The 20,131-nt window shown below is 37.1% G+C and overlaps 1 pseudogene; it reads left to right on the top strand.

Moving 5' to 3' along the window:
• Nucleotides 1–15,756: 15,756 nt before the first annotated feature.
• LOC113276809 lies at nucleotides 15,757–15,856 on the top strand (annotated as a pseudogene).
• The last annotated feature ends 4,275 nt before the right edge of the window (nucleotides 15,857–20,131 follow it).

The following is a 20,131-nucleotide window of genomic DNA, read 5'->3' as shown; positions in this document are numbered from 1 at the left end:
ATACTGAATTTTGTGCACGAGGGGACCCGTCCGTTCTGGTGATCACTAATACCTGCACCGTACTCTGGGGGTATTGTTCTTCGTCTAACAGCTCGCCCAATATCTCGATATAAACCATCGTACTTGTTGTAATTATAATTCAAATATTAGATTTTGAATAATTTTGTTTGATCTTTGAATATTTTGAAATTTGAATAATTGTTTGTTAAGTGTCCTAGTCGTTAGCAAAATACTAAATACATTTAAATGTGTAACTTAATTCCTACAAATTAGGATTTTGTTAGAAGTGGGATAATGAGAGTATTTTAAGGATTTGAGTTACAACCTATATAAAGGTTAGTTTTCTATTGTGAAATATACAGAAAGATTATCAATGTAGATTTTATTTCATCCTGTGTTATATATCTCTTTCTCACTCCTCTTTGTGATATGTTGGGAAATTCCGACATGGTATTAGAGCTGGGGCAGAGAATTGAGTTGAGGGAGAGTTACAAGAAAATTTGTTTTAAAAAAAATAATGATTTGATTTATCTAGTGAAAAAAGGGTGATTTTCAGAAGGTAATTTGTTATGAAAAAAGGGTTCTCATTTTTTTTTATTGTGAGTGCAAAGATTGATTTTGAGAGAAAAGAAAAATTATTGTGATGAAGAAAAATGTTATACTATGATGATGATGAAGCTTCAGATTGTTGATTTGCATAATATGTTGGGTTGGTTGAAATGATGCTGAGGTTGATCTGCTAAGAATGATGATACCAATGAAGATGGCAAACGATCCAAGATGTTACTGATAGTGATGATGTTACTGATAATGATGGTGATGCTTTGTGTTTTTTAATTCATGGTAATGATGTTAGATAATAAAATTTTAAGAAGAATATTTGAATTACGGGAGGGTATTGGAATTATAATTCAAATATTAGATTTGGAATAATTATGTTTGATCTTTGAATATTTTGAAATTTGAATAGTTGTTTGTTAAGTGTCCTAATCTTTAGGAAAATACTAAACACATTAAATGTGTGACTTAATTTCTACAAATTAGGATTTTGTTAGTAGTGCTATAATGAGAGTATTCTAGGGTTTTGAGTTACAACCTATATAAAGGTAAGTTTTCTATTGTGAAGTATGCAGAAAGATTATCAATGTAGAGTTTATTTCATTGTGTGTTCTATCTCTCTCTCACTCCTCTCGGTGCTATGTTGGGAAACTCCCACAAGACTGTGGGGTTGGAGCCAGAAACAGACTCCTATACAAAACCAACTTTGTGTTACTATTGTAATAGTAGATTTAATCGATAGGTGGGGTTAGGGATTTGGACACTGGAATTCAACAAAATTGGTATACGGTGACTGCGGTGTCTCTGTTGTGTTGATATGATAAGCCAACCCTCGGTACCTCCACTGTTGATCTCAACTCTGGGATATTTTTTCTCATCTCTAAGCATAAAAATGGTAGTACTCATGTCATCTATTTGCCTGATAGTCTTATTACCCGCCATAACTGGATCAGAAAATTAAAATGACACAATGGTTAAAGATACTAGCCAAAAACAAAAACCATAATAACTCTATGCAAAAAACAAAATGAAAACCCTAAACTAACCACTCTGACAAAACAAAAATGAAAACCAATTTTGTAGATTAAAACTTTGAGTTTTAATGGAACTTTGATTCAACAGTAAAAATGGTCTTGAAAAATAGTCTCAAGTCTTCAACTGAAAAACCCTTAAAAGTGTCAGAGTCGTGGGAAGAAAGAGTTGATCGGAGAATATAATTGATCCCAGAGAAGAACTGATCGGAGATTAGAATTGAGTCTCGGGTTTTCTTCTGATTTATCTTCATATACTACCTGAAACTATGATCGACTGTAGAAGAAATCTATAATGGGGATGGAAGAAATATCATTTTGTGTGGTGGGATGGAAAACAGACTATGAGGAATGAGAGTTGAGATTGTGGTTTATATACTCTCCTCTTAAACCCTAGTGAACAATAGAGACCTATTTGGGGGTGCACATAAATTACATGGGGTGTACCAACTCCAGATTAAAAAAACACAAACCACATGATTTATTGGATTGGTACATCCCCGTATAATTTGGTGCACCCCCATAATACAGTTTCTAAAAATTATTTGTATATTATCATTTTTCTTTCATATAGGCCGGCAAAAATGCAATCTTTTTTTCTTCCCAATGGCTTATGGATGGATTCCGGCCCTGGCATCAAAACCTACCACCACAAGACATAGACGAGTCATTTTACAGTAAAATCAAAAACTGCTTAACCAGCTATTTTATTTAATGGATAAATTATTCCTGATTTATTGGTGTTAGTTCGGTTGATTAATTTATGTTTAATCTTGTTAACCTAGAAATCAATTAATCTTATTGATCATCAAAACATGAAAAAAAATGTTTTTTAAAAAAAAAAAAACAAATATAAACCTAGAACCTTGTAAACTTATTTTGGGTTGATGTTCTTCATACACGAAGTACATCTTAAATCAGAATATATAGCTTATTATATAGACCGTTTATAGGAATTGTGGGTTGGTGGATGTACATATAGACCTATTGTGTCATACTTTTCATGAACATAGACTAATTTTTTGCGACATATATATCTCGATTCTAGAACTAGAATTTTTTTCGTATATTTTTTAGCCTATAATCAACATACATTAATCTTCACAAATACCGGTTCTAGTTTGATGTTTTTTATTCACCAAGAATACAAATAATCGGTGAAAGTAAGAAGCTCATATAGACCGATTATATTTTTGAAAGAAAAATATAACCAAATTATGTAAAAAAGTTTGTCTATATTGTTAACAAAACAACCAAAACTCTTATCCATTAAAAGTACCTATGTCCAATTTTATTATTAAAAAAACAACCGGACACGGTCTTGTACAGTCTGACTCTATTATCATAAAATGGCTTGATATGGTTATACTTAACTACAACTATCTAATTTAATTTAATGTGCTGGCCAAGTTGATGACTTTACATTTAAGTTATGGTCATTGGCAATCACGGGTCTAAGTTTCAACCGAGCTATAGTTATCCATTATTTTTATGGAAGGAAGGGAGACTGTGATGGAATATAAAAACCAAAAAACAATAAAAGAGGACGTGCAAATTCTAAAAGACTGCAACAACTTTTTGGGGTTCAAAATTTCATTCAGAGAACTTGTAATCAACCAGCTTAAAAACTTGCTATGGAAGAAGAAAATCCTCTATGTTTAATAGCTGGAAATATGAAATGTCATGTTTTCTTGACCAAGTGATTTTAGAAGATAAAACTAATGTTAGGAATGAATTCACTAGTGCTACTAATTTAGTAATCATGGATGAAAGTTCGTAGTCTGGTGCTCATAACATGGAGTATGTTCCCCTGTAATAGCATGGGGACATTCTTTGTTGTATTTTCTTTCTTTCTTCATTTATACTTTATTTGTTTTCTTGTTGTACTTGGTTTCTGTTTTAGTAATATATCTAACCTTTACTCCCATTTTCCTTTTATCTTCCCGTGATGTTAATTATAAATTGTAACGCATGATTAACTTCAATGAATATATTATTGTTTCCCTTCTTCATTGTGTCAAAAAAGAAATATTACTATTAGCATGTAGAGCAATACTCTATGAATGTATCCGTGATATCTGATGCATTATATTACCGCATTTGTTTTAATAAAGAATAATATAAAATATATGTAATTTTTACTACAGATTTGAACGAGTATTAGACGTTTGGTTATAGGTTGACGAGCTTAGTCTCATAAACACCATCAAAGGTTTTAAACAAAAATCAATAGTTATTCCTCTCTAACTTCTGAACCAGAGACATTATTTTCCATATGACTATCCTCCCATAATCAATATTATTCACCCTGGTGTCAAAATGTCAACTTTCACACAATTAAATAATGAAGAAGTGTGACCCTTTAAAATGGTTCAAATGGATGCCTCAGAAGTTTGTAAATCTTGCAGACATCAAAATGAAAATAATTTACATCCCGAGAAAAAAAATCGATTCAAGCGCCAGGTGCATCGTGCGTGCAATTTCACTAGATTATATAATTCATTGTGTGATTTAAGAGCAGTTGTTTCTCAAAAAAAAAGTACCTTCGCAGGTAGAATCAAAAGTCGTTTAGGTTGAATTCTCTTTATAGCACTTCCCCAAGCAATATACACTTATATCTCTGAAACCACAAACATATTAATGAACAAAGCATGGCGCTAGTTCCTATCACCTTTCGACATGTTCAAAAGACTCAGACTTGGACAATATTTATTTCTAGATAATGTAGTTTTTTTTTCTTTTCTAATTATTATAAATATATATATATATACCATATATGAATGAAGAATTCTTTGTAAAAATTTATGAGGAAGAGCATATTGAAATGGGAAAAAAATTTACAGAAGAGGAGGTCTGGATGGTGATAAAACAATCTAAAATTAACAAATATCCAGGTCTTGATAGATATAACATGGAATTTTACAAAGTTGCATGGGAAATTATCGAAGATGATTTTATGGCAGTTGTTCATGAATGTGAAACTCAAAAGAAATAAACTGGAGGACAAACTGCTCATTTATATTCATAAAACCAAAAGTGGATTAAGTAGGATCACTAAAAAAAATTAGGCCCATCATCTTGGTAAGCAGTCATCTGAAAAGTGCTCACTCAAAGATTTAAATTAGTTCTCCCAAAGCTGATATCAGAAAATCAAGATACTTTCACTGCAGATAAACAAATACTTGATGATGTTTTCATTGCAGTGGAATTGATTGATTCAAGATTCAAATCAAAGAAACCTATACATACAGAAGGCTTTTGATAATGTCAGTTGGCATACAATTCATAATGTTTTAAAAAGTTCATGATTTGGAGACAAATGGATCAACTATATAGAATAGTGTGTCAATCCACAAAAAGGATTAAAATAGTATTGAAAATGCGGGGTACCAAAATGCACCACCACTTTTTTTCTTCTGCAATCTGTATGGACAAACTCAATACAACTCCGAGAGTAAAACTCAACCAAGGAATAGTATTAAGAGTTAGATATCTATCTTTTGTGCTTAGAACTTTTACATAATTGAATACGTGAACCTAATCACAAAGACATAACTTGAACGCTACCAAAGACCAATGTCTAAGAATCAATCAAGTCGTATCCAATAAACTAGGTCGAATATCTCTAATATGATTAATCAACGCACAACCTGTGGTATTTCAGTTATGAAGATAAACAATATAATGCTGAAAAAAAAATAATCACAGACACCATAAGTTTTGTTAACGAAAAAACTGCAAATGTAGAAAAACCCCGGGACCTAGTCCAGATTGAACACCAAATTGTATTAAACCGCTATAGACACTAGCCTACTACCAATAAACTTCGGACTGGAATGTAGTTGAGCCCTAAAAGGTATCCCACCGATTAATGTACATTCGCGCTCCTTACTATTAGATCACTGCTTGGTCGAACTCGCAAGCGTCGCTATCTCAAGCTTGTTTGTCAAGTTTAGTTGCCAAAACTATAAGTCTTGATTTCTAGTCTACTTATAGCTAAGTCTCGGATTAGGATAGAAAGTGTAGTTGAGCATTAAACTTCACAGCGTTCATCGATTGAAGACAAAGAACTACTAAGGGGAGCTTGTGGAACTTCATCAACAAAAGTTATGTGGAGACTTGAACTCATCTATCACTCAGAAGTCCATCTACTCTATCTCCTATTTGACACAAAAGTCGTATAGATATATAGACTTCAATTATACACATTTTATATTTCGAGTTGAGTTTAACTCGCTTACATATTTCTCAAAATAATGTTGGTAAGCTTTCGCTTTAACCAAGTTCATCTTATATTCTTGACGAAAGTCAAAAGATGATCATCTGAAAATCGTCTTGTAACATATTACATGATTTGTGTGAGATAATCATTTGATGTAGACTCAGAATGTTTGGTATTGATCATTCGATCACTTGAAAATTGCTTTGAAGCTAATAGTTTGTGTGAGACAGCTATTATCGTCTTCCGAGAATGTTTCAATGGTTGAAACGAGAGTTTAGAACAATTGGATATAAGCACAGTATGCGTACTTGCATATGTGTAATCCAAGTCCGGGAACCATGGTATGCATACCCGTATGCGTACTGATTGGTTTAGTAGAGGTCTGGGAACTAAGTATGCATACCGGTACGCGTACTGGCGTGAGGTTCAAGTTCCGGGACTTTACTGAGTTTGGTGGTATGCGTACCCGCTCGCATACTGGCAAACCCAAACTTAGTCCGGACACTAAGGTATGCGTACCCATTTGCATACTTGAGTGGGTTATGTTCTAAAATCGGTTTGTTCATGAACTAATACATTTATATAATAAGGAATGCAATCTTTTGCAAACCATGGCTATAATGTTCATGACTTGATTCGAGTGAATAAAAATCGATTTTGCTTCAATTGTGTCTTGTATACTTCTATGAGAATATAAACAATTGAACAACTCTAGAACTAGTTTCATTTGAGTCATTTGAACTAGTTATGGTTAAGATGAATAAGATTGTGTTGATGGTGGATTTTCAACAAAGGTCAAAACCGTAAAATCATGATATTGCATGTTTTTGACACGGTTTCAGGAATCCATGTGACCATTCATGTTTTACGAAGTATGATGCATATGTCGCTCGAAAGGCCTCTCCGGAGTGTTCGACACCGGGAATTTCATCATAGCCTCTATGTAGAATAACGTAATTGGGAGATTCTTCGTAAGATTTAGAGCTTAACGCCTTCAGGATGTCGGTGACACTCCGTGTTCCCTGACTAATAGAGGAATTCGCCTTTACATAGAAGAATGATTGGGCGGTTCTCCGTAAGATTGAGAGCAATAACGCCTTCAGGAGGCCGGTGATACTCACTGTTCCCTGACTATGTAGAGTGTCCGTGTATAGACTCAGGCGGTCCTCCATACATGAAATGTTGAGAAAGCAAAACATCTTCGGGACATTGGCAACACTTGCTGATTCACTGACTATACGCAAGAGATTAAATTCTACGTCATATTCACCACCGAATTCCTAAAATATAATCTATCTTATCATATTGCTCCTATTCCATGGTCAAACTCACGACTAGTTCTATGGAATGGTAATAGATAAATGTGTTACTCCGATTTCTTGATCGAATCCATGGCTGATCTCATGAAATGGTAATAGATATTACTCCGATTTCATGGTCGAATCCACGACTGATATCATGAAATGGTAATATCACCACCTATCTTATTACTCCGATCTCATGGTCAAATCTACGATTCCATGAGATGGTAATAAAATTATCATTTTATTATTCCGAATCCATGGTCAAATCCACAGCTGATTCTATGGACTGATAATAAATGACTACTCACTTTATTGCTCAGTTTTATGAATCATTATCCACTGAATTTCATAAATCAGTAATAAATACTCAACAATCGGGCATCTGGACTATTCCCCAGTGAGTCCCATTAAATGGTGCAAGTGTACTCAACCATGATGCACGAACGAGCACCCAAATGCGCGAACGAGCATCAAAAATATGGACAAACGAGGAATCCTACAGAAAATAGGAGAGAGAAAATAATAACATTAAAATAATGAAGAAGCGCCCATGGGCCGAGCCCTAGTCGTTGCCGGTCCCATGATTCCTCCATTATTTTCCCCTTATTTTTGTTATTTTCATGAACTCATGAAGATTCCTCCATTATAACAACCTTCCTTGTTTGAGCAAAACTCATGGTTTCTCCATATTTTTGTGGTTTCATAAAAAATAATAATATAAAAATAGGGAAAGGAGTTGCGGGACAGGGCAAATTAGCCGGCCAGCCATACCCTAGCCGTGGCCGGTCCCACACCTTGCAATCCCTAATCTTTCATTGTTATTTCTCTCATCTTGTGAAACTTCCCTGTTTCAGAAAAATCATGGTTTCTCCATATTTTCTCAAATATTGCTCAAACCATGAAAAAGACAAAAGTCAACATGGTAACATGACCGACTAGGCTACTCATGAAAAATATATTAAAATATTATTATATTTACGAAATATTGATCAAACGGGCATACTTGCTCGAATCGAGAATTCCAGTCAAAGATCGAACTCTTCTGAAAATCCAAGATATTGCTCAAACGCACATCAAAGACTTGTAAAGATTTGATCTCAGACTTAATTTTGGTTTCACTTAATGTTACAAGAGACTGAGACTCCGGATTCCACCAATAAATCCATTCATGTGATTCATATAGTTATTCTAGACAATTATAGCTCAAATAGAATATTGACTCTGTTTCTTTGCCAAGGTAGATTTTTGAAAAGCAACGACTGTAAATCTAAAGCATGGGATATCAAAAGACTTAACCTAAGTATAACCCATAAATTGAAATCACAACCGTTCAATAAAAACCATAAAACAATTAACAATCCATACAAAAAGTCATGAAAGAATTAAATATAATTACCACACGTATGAAATATGGCTTCCCCCGTCATCCCAGTGTTGGGGTTTAGCTCATGATGTCGTACAAACTCTCAAAAGATAGAAACATGGCTCAAAGAGTGTTTAAAGATGGAAGTACAAGGAAAATCACCAAAACAGATCAATTGCAACGTTTATATGCGTGGCAAATCGACTGTTACTAACGATACAGAAGATGTAAGACTGCTGGGAACGATTCTATGTGTGTCGTGGATAAACCACACTTTTCTGCGACTGACTTGGGTCGTCCAATGTTCTTCAGCTTCGTCTTCTTCCTCCTGCTACTGCAACTTTCTCTGCAGCGTGATTTCTTCGTACTAGAGCCTCCTCTGAACTACGTAAAGGCCCCAAACTCCTCAATTCCTCTTCCTGGAACTCGTATCTCTCTATTTATACACAACATAGTTAATTTATATTCACGAAATTTTTTGTTTCCTTCCTTGAAAGTTACGGTATTCTCTTCTTATTTTTCTTTATTTCCTATGTGACTGCTGAGATTCCTTGTATACTCAAACTTCCCTCTGTTTGAGCCAAATCTTGTAGAAAAGATATTCTTCTCTTAACTCCCACGCAACTTCCATATTTGCCTTAAAACTTCCCGGAATGACTCCTCTCTATGTTTCGTGAAATCTTTTTTTCTTACGATTCTTTCAAACATACCATGCCTGTCTTGATTTAACAGGTTAATCCTTAATAGATTCCGAGCAAAACTATCACAAAATCCAGACTAAAACTCTGCTCTAAAAACCCGAGAAAACTAGTATTCCTTCGTGTGTTGAGAATCGGTTATCCATCCCATTTTGCTCTGTTAAATTACTTAAGCCAGCCTGTTTACGCCTTTAGAGTCCAGCCCAATTAAATATGGTGATTGAATCTGTCGAGAAATAACCCAAAAATCGAAGCCAAATTCTGTTCGTAACTGAAATATTTTCCCGCCAAATTCGATTTGAGTTGGTGAAGAAAGGGTGTCCCCTTATCCAGGGTAGGGGTGCGATTAGCAACTGCCTGGAAATGAGATGCCCCTTAGTAATTAGGTTACCCCTTATCCAAAGTGAGAGTCTGAATAGAAAATGTCCTCCCACGAGCGCAAATACCACTTTTCGAGCCAATTTTCCCGCAAAAGCTTATTTCTCCAAAAACACCTACAAAGACACAAAAAGCCATAATAAATACTAAATCGAGCACTAACAATATATACAATTGAGATTATATCAGACACAAAAATGTGTCTATCAAATACCCTCAAACTTATTATTTGCTAGTCCTCGAGCAAATCAAATCTAGAAAACAAAATCCTAACTCACTGTCGCAGGCATCGTCGATTGCATTTAGCGTATGCAATAAGCCTTTAAACCCCTAGGTGTCCCTAGTGGAGGAGTGTTGTCTTCGGAGGGCTTACCAGAGGTATACCCACAAAACCTTTATACTCCAGACCCTAACTATCTACACAGAACCTTGGAAGGCACTAAAGAATCTCCTTGGTTGGCATACTTATTGACTACAGGAGGAAGTACCCTGATGCGAAATTCCAATTGATGTACACGAGTTCGCGCTCAAGCATACTAAAATTCATATGAAGTGACAGAGCTCTACTCAGATAGTCGCACTATGGACATCAATATCTGGAGTCAAAACTAATCACATGGATAGATCAAGAAGATGGATATAGAAAAACATAGATGGTTTTGATGTTTACTAGGTGAACGGTGTTTCTCATATCTGTCTGAAGGCCTCCGCCAAAATGAACCTATCCTAATGGACTGAGATACTAGTCTGACTAATATCAACACACTAGCATATACAAGGGTGGTCGATAATCCTAACTCTAGGTCAACACAACTGGCATATACAAGGGTTCCAGTGGTCGACTTTATTGAATTTATTCCAATTGGTCTGATGGTTTGGTCTCAATTTCTCTCTCTCTCTCTCTTTTTTTTTGTATCTCAATCACTCTAATTCACCCTAGCATTGGTAACAACTTGAATCGTGAGCCCCCACCTAATCACTTAGAGAAACATAGCTTAAAAACCAAACAAAATAAAAACAGAAGTGAAAAGGACTCAACGAGATATGGTGAAACTATCATGTTATTTCTAACACCTGAGCTCTGTGCTTTTATGAATAGACTCTTTAGATGTTGCCATCTAGTCAGATTGGTTCCTCAACTCCTACAACCAAAATGCTTCCATCCACTTAGATTGGTTAGTGCCATCCTTAATAGGGATAAATTTCTAGGCTCTGGAGTTTATTTATTGCAACGAAAAGGTAACAAAAAGTTCTACCCCACCCCCAAACTTAAATCTAACATTGTCCTCAATGTTTCTAATCAAAGAACAGTACCAAAAATATAAGTAACATGAGGAAATAGTAAAGAGAGAAGTCGGAAAGATAGTACCTGGGTGAAGTGTAACCAAAAACCTACAAAAATATTATACAACATACAAAATCGCCTCGATGGTCAATCAAGGTAAACAGGGTCCTCCAGAGGGACCTCCTCAACATCACCTGTAGGAAAAGGCTCTAAAAAGGGCTTCAATCGCTGACCGTTACCTTCGAAGAACTACTACCATCTGGTGTCTCAATCTCAACAGCGCCATGAGGAAAAACAGTACGGACCACAAAAGGACCGGTCCACCGAGAGCGCAACTTCCCGGGGAATAGATGCAAACGAGTGTCATACAGAAGAACTTTTTGACCTGGAGAAAATGACTTTCGTAAAATATTCCTATCATGCACAAGTTTCATTTTGTTCTTATACTCCTTAGCACTATCGTATGCATCTCTACGAATCTCGTCCAACTCATTGAGCTGGAGCTTTCTTTGAGCTCCTGCCTTGTCAAGTGAAAAGTTTAAGTTCTTAATAGCCCAATAGGCTCGATGCTCTAACTCAACAGGCAGGTGACATGCCTTGCCAAACACTAAACGATAAGGTGACATTCCAATGGGTGTCTTAAACGCAGTACGGTAAGCCCATAAGGCATCAGTAAGCCTCGACGACCAGTCTTTCCTATTTGGATTAACTGTTTTCTCTAGAATACGTTTAATTTCCCTATTGGAAACCTCTACCTGACCACTAGTCTGAGGTGATATGGGGTTGCTACTTTATGGGTAATACCGTATTGTTTCATTAAAAGAGCAAACGTCTATTACAAAGTGTGATCCTCCATCACTAATTATAGCTCGCGGCTACCAAAACGTGTAAGATATTCTCTTTCAAAAACTGGACTACGACCCTGTGGTCATTCGTTTTACACGGAACCGCCTCAACCCACTTAGACACATAGTCTACGCAACAGTATGTAAAGATAACCATAGGAAATAGGAAATGGACCCATAAAATCAATGTCCCACGCATCAAAGACCTCAATCACTAAATAGGGTTCAAAGGCATCATATTTTTTACGGGAAATGGTTCCTAACTTCTGGCAACGCTCACAAGAAACACAATGACTATGGGAATCTTTAAACAACGAAGGCCAGTAAATCCACACTGCAAATCTTAGCACAGTCTTCTTAGCACTAAATGACCCCCAAATGCATGTTCATGACAAAGGAGATAATACTAGACTGGTCACTCTCAGATACACATCTCCTAATAATCGGTTCCGGACAATACTTAAACAGATAAGGATCGTCCCAAAAGAAATGCTTAACCTCGGCTAAAAACCTAAAACGATGTGTGCTTACCCCAATGTTGAGGTTCGACTAGTAACAAGACTTCACTATATTTGCATACCAATGTGATTGGGAAACAGAGAACAATTGTTCATCAGGAAAGCTATCCCTTTAGAGAAAGAATCACTAGGGGAACTAACAACTAGCCTAGACAAGTGGTTGCTACTACATTTTCTGCACCCTTTTGTCTTTAATTCTGGGGGAAATTCCTGTAACATAGATCCATCTAACAATCTAAGTTTGGTATCCTTCTTATATAAAAGGTATTTCAAAGCAGCATGATCTGTATAGATTATGATCTTAGAACCTAATAGGTAAGACCTAACTTATCCAAGGCAAACACGATGGGCTAAAAGTTCCTTCTTGGTAGTTGTGTAGTTCAGTTGGGCATCAGTATGTTTTACTAGCATAATAAATCACATGAAGTAATTTGTTTTCTCGTTGTCCTAAAACGACGCCTATAGCATATCTGAAGAATCACACATAATCTCAAGGGTAGTTCCAGTTAGGTGCCTGGACTATCGGGCAGTAGTGAGTTAAAGTTTTAAGCTTCTCAAAAGCCTCTAAACAAGCATCATCAAAGACAAACTTAACATATTTTGCAAGCAATTGCAAAGAGGTCTAGAAATCAAGCTAAAATCCTTAATGAATCGACGGTAAAAACCTGGCATTCCCTAGGAATGGACCTAATATCTTTTACGGTTTTTGGGACCTGTAAAGTCTTAATAAGGTCAACTTTGGCTTTGTCTACCTCTATACCCTTTGAAGAGACGATGTGCCCTAACACAATTCCTGATTTCACCATGAAATGGCATTTTTCCCAATTAAGCACTAATTTTTTTTCCGTACACCTAGTCACCTAATGTCAAGATGCAAACACTCATCGAAAGATGAACCAAACACTGAAAAATCATCTATAAAGACCTCTAAGAACCGTTCTACTATATCAGAAAATGCTCATCAGACAACGCTGAAAAGTTGCATGGGCATTACATAGCCCGAAAGGCATGCGTCTATACGCAAAGTACCAAAGGGACAGGTAAAAGTGTTTTTCTCTTGGTCTTATGGGGCAATAACGATCTGATATAACCGGAGTAGCCATCTAAGAAGCAAGTGACTATGTCCAGCTAATCGCTCTTGCATTTGGTCGATAAAAAAGGGGAAAGTGATCCTCCTTGTGACTTGTTCAATTTCCTATACTCAATATACACACGCCATCCCGTTGGTCACTCGGGTTGGGATTAATTCATATTATCATTCTGGACTACAGTGATACCTGATTTCTTGGGGATAACCTGAACAGGGCTGACCCACTTACTATCTGAAATTGGGTAAATAATACACCCATAACAACTTAACACCTCTTTTCGAACCACCTCTTTCATGTTAGGGTTCAGTCAACGTTGCATCTCCCTAGAAGGTTTGGAGTCTTCCTCTAAATGAATCTGATGCATACACACAGTAGGACTTATACCCTTAATGTCTGCTATAGTCCACCCTAAAGCTTCCTTATTGTCTTGAAGTACATTTACTAGCCTACTTTCCTGATCACTATCCAAATTGGAAGCTACAATTACAAGTAAAGTCTCAGATGGGCGTAAAAACACATACTTTAGAGTATCGGGTAGTGGTTTAAGGTCCAACTTTGGGGGCTCTTCTAAAGAAGGAATTAGGGTAGTCTCAGAAACTGGTAACGGTTCGAACCTAGCTTTCCATCTACCAGTGTCTAACACATGGGTAAAATATAATAGCGCATTCACATGTTCAATAGTGCTATCGTCATCAAAATCTAAACCAAAATGGGATAGACAACTTTCTAATGGGTCTTCAGACAAGATGTTTGGTAATGACTCCTGAACTAAGGCTTCTATCATGTTCACCTCCTCAACACATGTGTCATCTATCTCATGAGGTTGCTTACTGACATTAAAAATGTTCATCTCCATAGTCATATTACCAAAAGATAAACTCATCACACCATTTGACAGTTAATGATCGCATTAGACGTAACTAAAAATGGGCGACCTAAAATCACAGGTATCTGGTTCTCTGGGTCAGGGACAGGTTGGGTATCTAGGACCACGAAATCCACTGGATAAATAAACTTGTCGACCTCAATAAGAACATCCTCGATAACACCTCGAGGGATTTTAACAGACCTATCAGCTAACTGCAGTGTCATCTGAGTAGGTTTCATTTCACCAAGTCCTAGCTGTAAGTATACATGGAATGGCAGTAAGTTCACACTGGCTCCCAAGTCAAGTAAAGATTTTTCTACCCGGAAGTTACCTATTGTGCAAGCAATTGTAGGAGAACCTGGGTCTTTGTACTTTGGAGTTGTGGTGTTCTGAATGATTGAACTTACATGACTAGCTAAAAAGGCTTTCTTATGGACGCTAAGTTTTCGCTTTCGCGTACACATATCCTTAAGGAACTTGGCATAAGCAGGAATTTTCCTAATTGCATCTAATAAGGGAAGGTTTATGGTAACTTGCTTAAAAACCTCCACTATGTCATTAAAGTTCGATTCCTTCTTTGTTGGTACTAATAGCTGAGGTCCTGAGGAAATGGGGCTCTAGGCATAAAATCAGACCTTTCAGGAACCGAATTCACATCATCAGAAACTTTATCAGTCTCTTCAGCTACTGGTTCTGAGAGGTGATATCCTGAGGGGTGAACTACAGTATGTTCACTATCGGGCATGGTTACCTTATTGTCTACAACTCTACCATTTCTAAGGGTTCTAACAACATTCAATTGATTCGATGGTTTTGCACCTAATTCATGAACTCCTCTAGGGTTGTGTTGTGTTTGACTAGGAAACTTACCTTTTTCTCTCAAAGAATCACTTATCAGACCAACCTGAGTTTTTAACTCGGAAATAGCCTGACTATTTTCTTGTCATATCCTGTTACTAGCTTGTAGACTATGTTCTACGGATAACTGGAATTTTGCAGTTTGCTGAGTTAACAAGGCGAGAGATTCCTCTAAACTTAGGATTTTCTTATATGACTGATTCTGAAACTGAGCTAGTCCTGAAGGATTCTTAGTATAGCCAAAACCTGGGGGAGCATTAGAATTACTAAACTGACCTTGACTTTGGCCCTTAGACCACGAAAGGTTCGGATGGTTTCTCCAACCAGGATTATAGGTTTCTGAATATGGGTCAATCTTTTGACGGTTATCAAATCTAGTGTTATTATAAAGAGCATTGGCCTGCTCTTCAATATTCTGGCCTTCCCAAAAAGGCTCCACTCTACCACTAGTCTGGCCCACTTCTAAGGCTTCTAACCTTTTTGCTATAACAACAATTTTGGCATCTGATTCATAGCCTCCTTCTACCCTATTAACGTTTTCTCTACTTAAAAGAATTGTTTTCTGGGGTGCCCTACTATTTCTCCGTTGCTGGGTTTTTTCTGCGATTTCATTAAAAAATTTCATCGCCGCATCAACAGTTTGGTTTTCAAATCCACCAATGCATAGAGACTCAACCATGGTCGTTGTGGAATAATCTAAACCCTCATAAAGGATCTGAACTAGCCTAACCTTTTATAAACCATGATGAGGATACTGGGATAATAAATCATTGAACCTTTCCAAATACCTATATAAAGATTCTCCCTCTTGTTGTAAAAATGTGGATATTTGCGTCCTAATAGACGATGTATTGTGCCTAGGGAAAAACTTATTGAAAAAGGCATATGTAAGTTGTTCATTATGTCTCAATTGACTCGGAGTCCAAACTATACAGCCACGACTTGGCCTTATCTTTCAGGGAAAATGGGAATAACCTAAGTTTCAAAGCATCATCATCTAAGCCTCTAATTCTTAGAGTACTACAAATTTCCTCAAAATCCCTAACATGGTAATAAGGGTTTTTATTTTCTTTCCCTAAAAAGATTGGGAGCATCTGTAAGGTCCCAGGTTTCAGTTCATAGGGTGCCTCCGTTTCAGCTAACTTAATACACGAAGGACGGGTAGTCCTAGTTGGATTCAACAAATCTTTCAAAGTTGTCATTTCTGGCGCTATCGGAGCAACATGGATTCTCTCCTCAGTCAAAGAACGTTCAAAAACAGACTCTTCAAAAGCCGGACTTTCTAGATTAAGGTAATCGAGACGCTTCGAACTACTAGGTTTCTCTTTAACAAATTTACCTAGTGCGTCTCTTTTACGTTCAGACATACAATAGAATTTTCTAAATTGGAAGGGTAAGCAAACACAGATCAAGGCCGACTCAACCAAATCAAACCTATTGATTTCTAGCAAACAAAAAGCATGATGGCTCCACTTAGATTGTTTCTAGACCAGCTTCTAATCCTTCGAACGGGAATTCGTTACAATTTAAGCAAACCCCTCTGGAATCAATCCCAGTTAACGTAAGTTGAATAGAGGCGAGGGAAGCTCGGTGGATCTTTGATACCCAAGGCCTCACCGATACACGCATTCAACTTACAGAAACCGTCAAGAACTTCGAAGTATGCTTAAAAGAGCAACCAATATTTTTCGAATGACTTTTCTGTTAAGCTCTTTACCCTATCGGTCTCGTTCTAGTCAAAATTTTAGGCTTAGGTTCGCGTAGGTTACGTGTTCCTAAAGCGGGCAAGAAGAGAACGGTGATGAAATCCGAACCCTTATCTTGTATGGCCAGGCCTTTCCCTTTATTAGAAAAATAAATGTCCGTATTCAGTCCTCAACATATATGCATACGAAGGAGTCCAGTAACTCACTGACAGGGGATTCGCGAGTGTTTAGAATCTTACCTCCCGTTCCAGACGGGGGATGAATCGGTTGTAGTCGACTCGGGCCACTGACTCCGATGTCTAGTGTACGAACCCAAGGTGCAGAGACAATATCGTAATTGTCCTCCTTCTCTACAAACAGTTTATATTTAAAGTACCCTTCCGTAGGGTAATAAAAAAAATAATGTCCCAAAGTCCAAAAGTCCAAAAAAATTAAGAAAAATTACAAAAATAATAAACCCTAATACAGTTTTTTTTTTTAAATAAAATAAACACACCCTAAACTAAAATTATCTAAAATAAAATTGTCTTCTCTTTTGTTCTTTTTACTTTAATCTTTAGCTCCAAGTCTTTATGAAATCACCAAACTCCTTGGCTCAATTTTCTTTATGATCCAGAACCTGTAGACACAAGATAAATACCCAAAAACATAAAAAAGGACAAAAATAATAAAAAATAAATAAAAAATAAAATAAAATAAATCTAAACCCTAAAAACAAGTCCACGTCGGCGGCGCCAAAAATTGATGTAGTTTTGAAAGTGATAAGTGGAAGTTCGTTCAAAGACTTGTAAAGATTTGATCTCAGACTTAATTTTGGTTTCACTTAATGTTACAAGAGACTGAGACTCAGGATTCCACCAATAAATCCATTCATGTGATTCATATAGTTATTCTAGACAATTATAGCTCAAATAGAATATTAACTATGTTTCTTTGCCAAGGTAGATTTTTGAAAAGCAACGACTGTAAATCTAAAGCATGGGATATCAAAAGACTAAGTATAACCCATCAATTGAAATCAAAACCGTTCAATAAAAACCATAAAACAATTAACAATCCATGCAAAAAGTCATGAAAGAATTAAATATAATTACCACACGTATGAAATATGGCTTCCTCCGTCATCCCAGTGTTGGGGTTTAGCTCATGATGTCGTACAAACTCTCAAAAGATAGAAACATGGCTCAAAGAGTGTTTAAAGATGGAAGTACAAGTAAAATCACCAAAACAGATCAATTGCAACGTTTATATGCATGGCAAATCGACTGTTACTAACGATACAGAAGATGTAAGACTGTTGGGAACGATACTATGTGTGTCGTGGATAAACCACACTTTTCTGCGACTGACTTGGGTCGTCCAATGTTCTTCAACTTCATCTTCTTCCTCCCGCTGCTGCAACTTTCTCTGCAGCGTGATTTCTTCGTACTAGAGCCTCCTCTGAACTACGTAAAGGCCCCAAACTCCTCGACTCCTCTTCCTGGAACTCGTATCTCTCTATTTATACACAACAGAGTTAATTAATATTCACGAAATATTTTGTTTCCTTCCTTGAAAGTTACGGTATTCTCTTCTTATTTTTCTTTATTTCCTATGCGACTGCTGAGATTCCTTGTATACTCAAACTTCCCTCTGATTGAGCCAAATCTTGCAGAAAAGATATTCTTCTCTACTCCCATGCAACTTCCATATTTGCCTTAAAACTTCCCGGAATTTCTCTTCTCTATGTTTCGTGAAATCTTTTTCTCTTACGATTCTTTTAAACATACCATGCCTGTCTTGGTTTAACAGGTTAATCTTTAATGGATTCCGAGCAAAACTCTCACAAAATCCCAACTAAAACTCTGCTCTAAAACCCCGAGAAAACTAGTATTCCTTCGTGTGTTGAGAATCGGTTATCCATCCCATTTTGCTCCGTTAAATTACTTAGGCCAGCCCTGTTTACGCCTTTAGAGTCCAGCCCAATTAAATATGGTGATTGAATCTGTCCAGAGATAACCCAAAAATCGAAGCCAAGTTCTGTTCGTAACTGAAATATTTTCCGGCCAAATTCGATTTGAGTTGGTGAAGAAAGGGTGTCCCCTTATCTAGGGTAGGGGTGCGATTAGCAACTGCCTGGAAATGAGATGCCCCTTAGTAATTAGGTTACCCTTTATCCAAAGTGAGAGTCCGAATAGAAAATGTCCTCCCACGAGCGCAAATACCACTTTTCGAGCCAATTTTCCCGCAAAAGCTTATTTCTCCAAAAACACCTATAAAGACACAAAAAGCCATAATAAATACAAAATCGAGCACTAACAATATATACAATTGAGATTATATCAGACACAAAAATGTTTCTATCAGTAACTACCTCAAAACTCTTACTGACAAGATGTCAGACAACACTCATGAGAAAGGAAAAGACAAGGAAACATCTCCAACTACGGATCCTGAAGTTATTCCAGTCCATGACGATGATGAAGCCCACAAAGCTGCAGAACCTGCTGGTTTCATCACTACTGAAGACCTGGAACGTTTTATAGAGAATTGGGGAAAGGGCCATACACCGTTCGTGCACCGTCATCAACCTCCATATCCCGCTGCTACGCAAAGAATCCCTCTCCCAAAGAATTACACTTCCGCAACGTTCACTCTGTACGACGGAACAGGGAACGCTCGAGAACACGTCTCTCGATTCCTGAAGGCAGTGGGAGGGCACGAACACAATCATGTCGTTCGTCTGAAGGAATTCTCGAAATCCCTGACAAGCTGAGCATACACCTGGTACAACAACATCGCACCAAGGAGCATCGCTAGTTGGGGAGAAATGGTTAATGCCTTCTATAGGAAATACTTCTTTGTCACAGAGCATATTACTCTCTCTGACTTAGGAAGAATGGCTCAGAAGAACAACGAACATCCGAATGATTATGAGAAGAGGTTCAGAATCTAGTCTTTGGATAACCATGACCCGAACGTCACTGAACAACAACTAGTGGACTTTTGCATCAACGGAATGATCCCGGTCTACTTGCTAGAAAATCTTCGGTTCTAGAATTTCTCGGAGCTTCATGAAGCACCCAGACGATCAGCGACTAATGCACCTGCTTTACTGGAAATAACATAGTCTGCAAGGTCGAGGAACCTCGAAGCAGCTGACGCCTAGTCAACAAGCAGTACAATCTCCAACCTTACATGAATGTTGCTGAAGGGAGCAAGAGAAAATCCGAAGTGCAGCTACATAAGAATGCTTCTCCAACATCCAAAGCTCCTCCAAGAGTGCAAAGAAAAGATAACCAATCTTGCACAATCCTCGACCCGGCATCAACGAACGGGGAAATGATCAAATGGGGAGTCAAACTTCCATCTTTCCACTGAAGAAGTGATCGAGTTACTGGAATTCTGGGTTCAAGATGATGCAATC

This window comes from Papaver somniferum, chromosome 4 (genome assembly GCF_003573695.1).
Source record: "Papaver somniferum cultivar HN1 chromosome 4, ASM357369v1, whole genome shotgun sequence".
NCBI classification, from domain to species: domain Eukaryota; kingdom Viridiplantae; phylum Streptophyta; class Magnoliopsida; order Ranunculales; family Papaveraceae; genus Papaver; species Papaver somniferum.
This window is presented reverse-complemented; position numbering and strand designations above follow the sequence as displayed.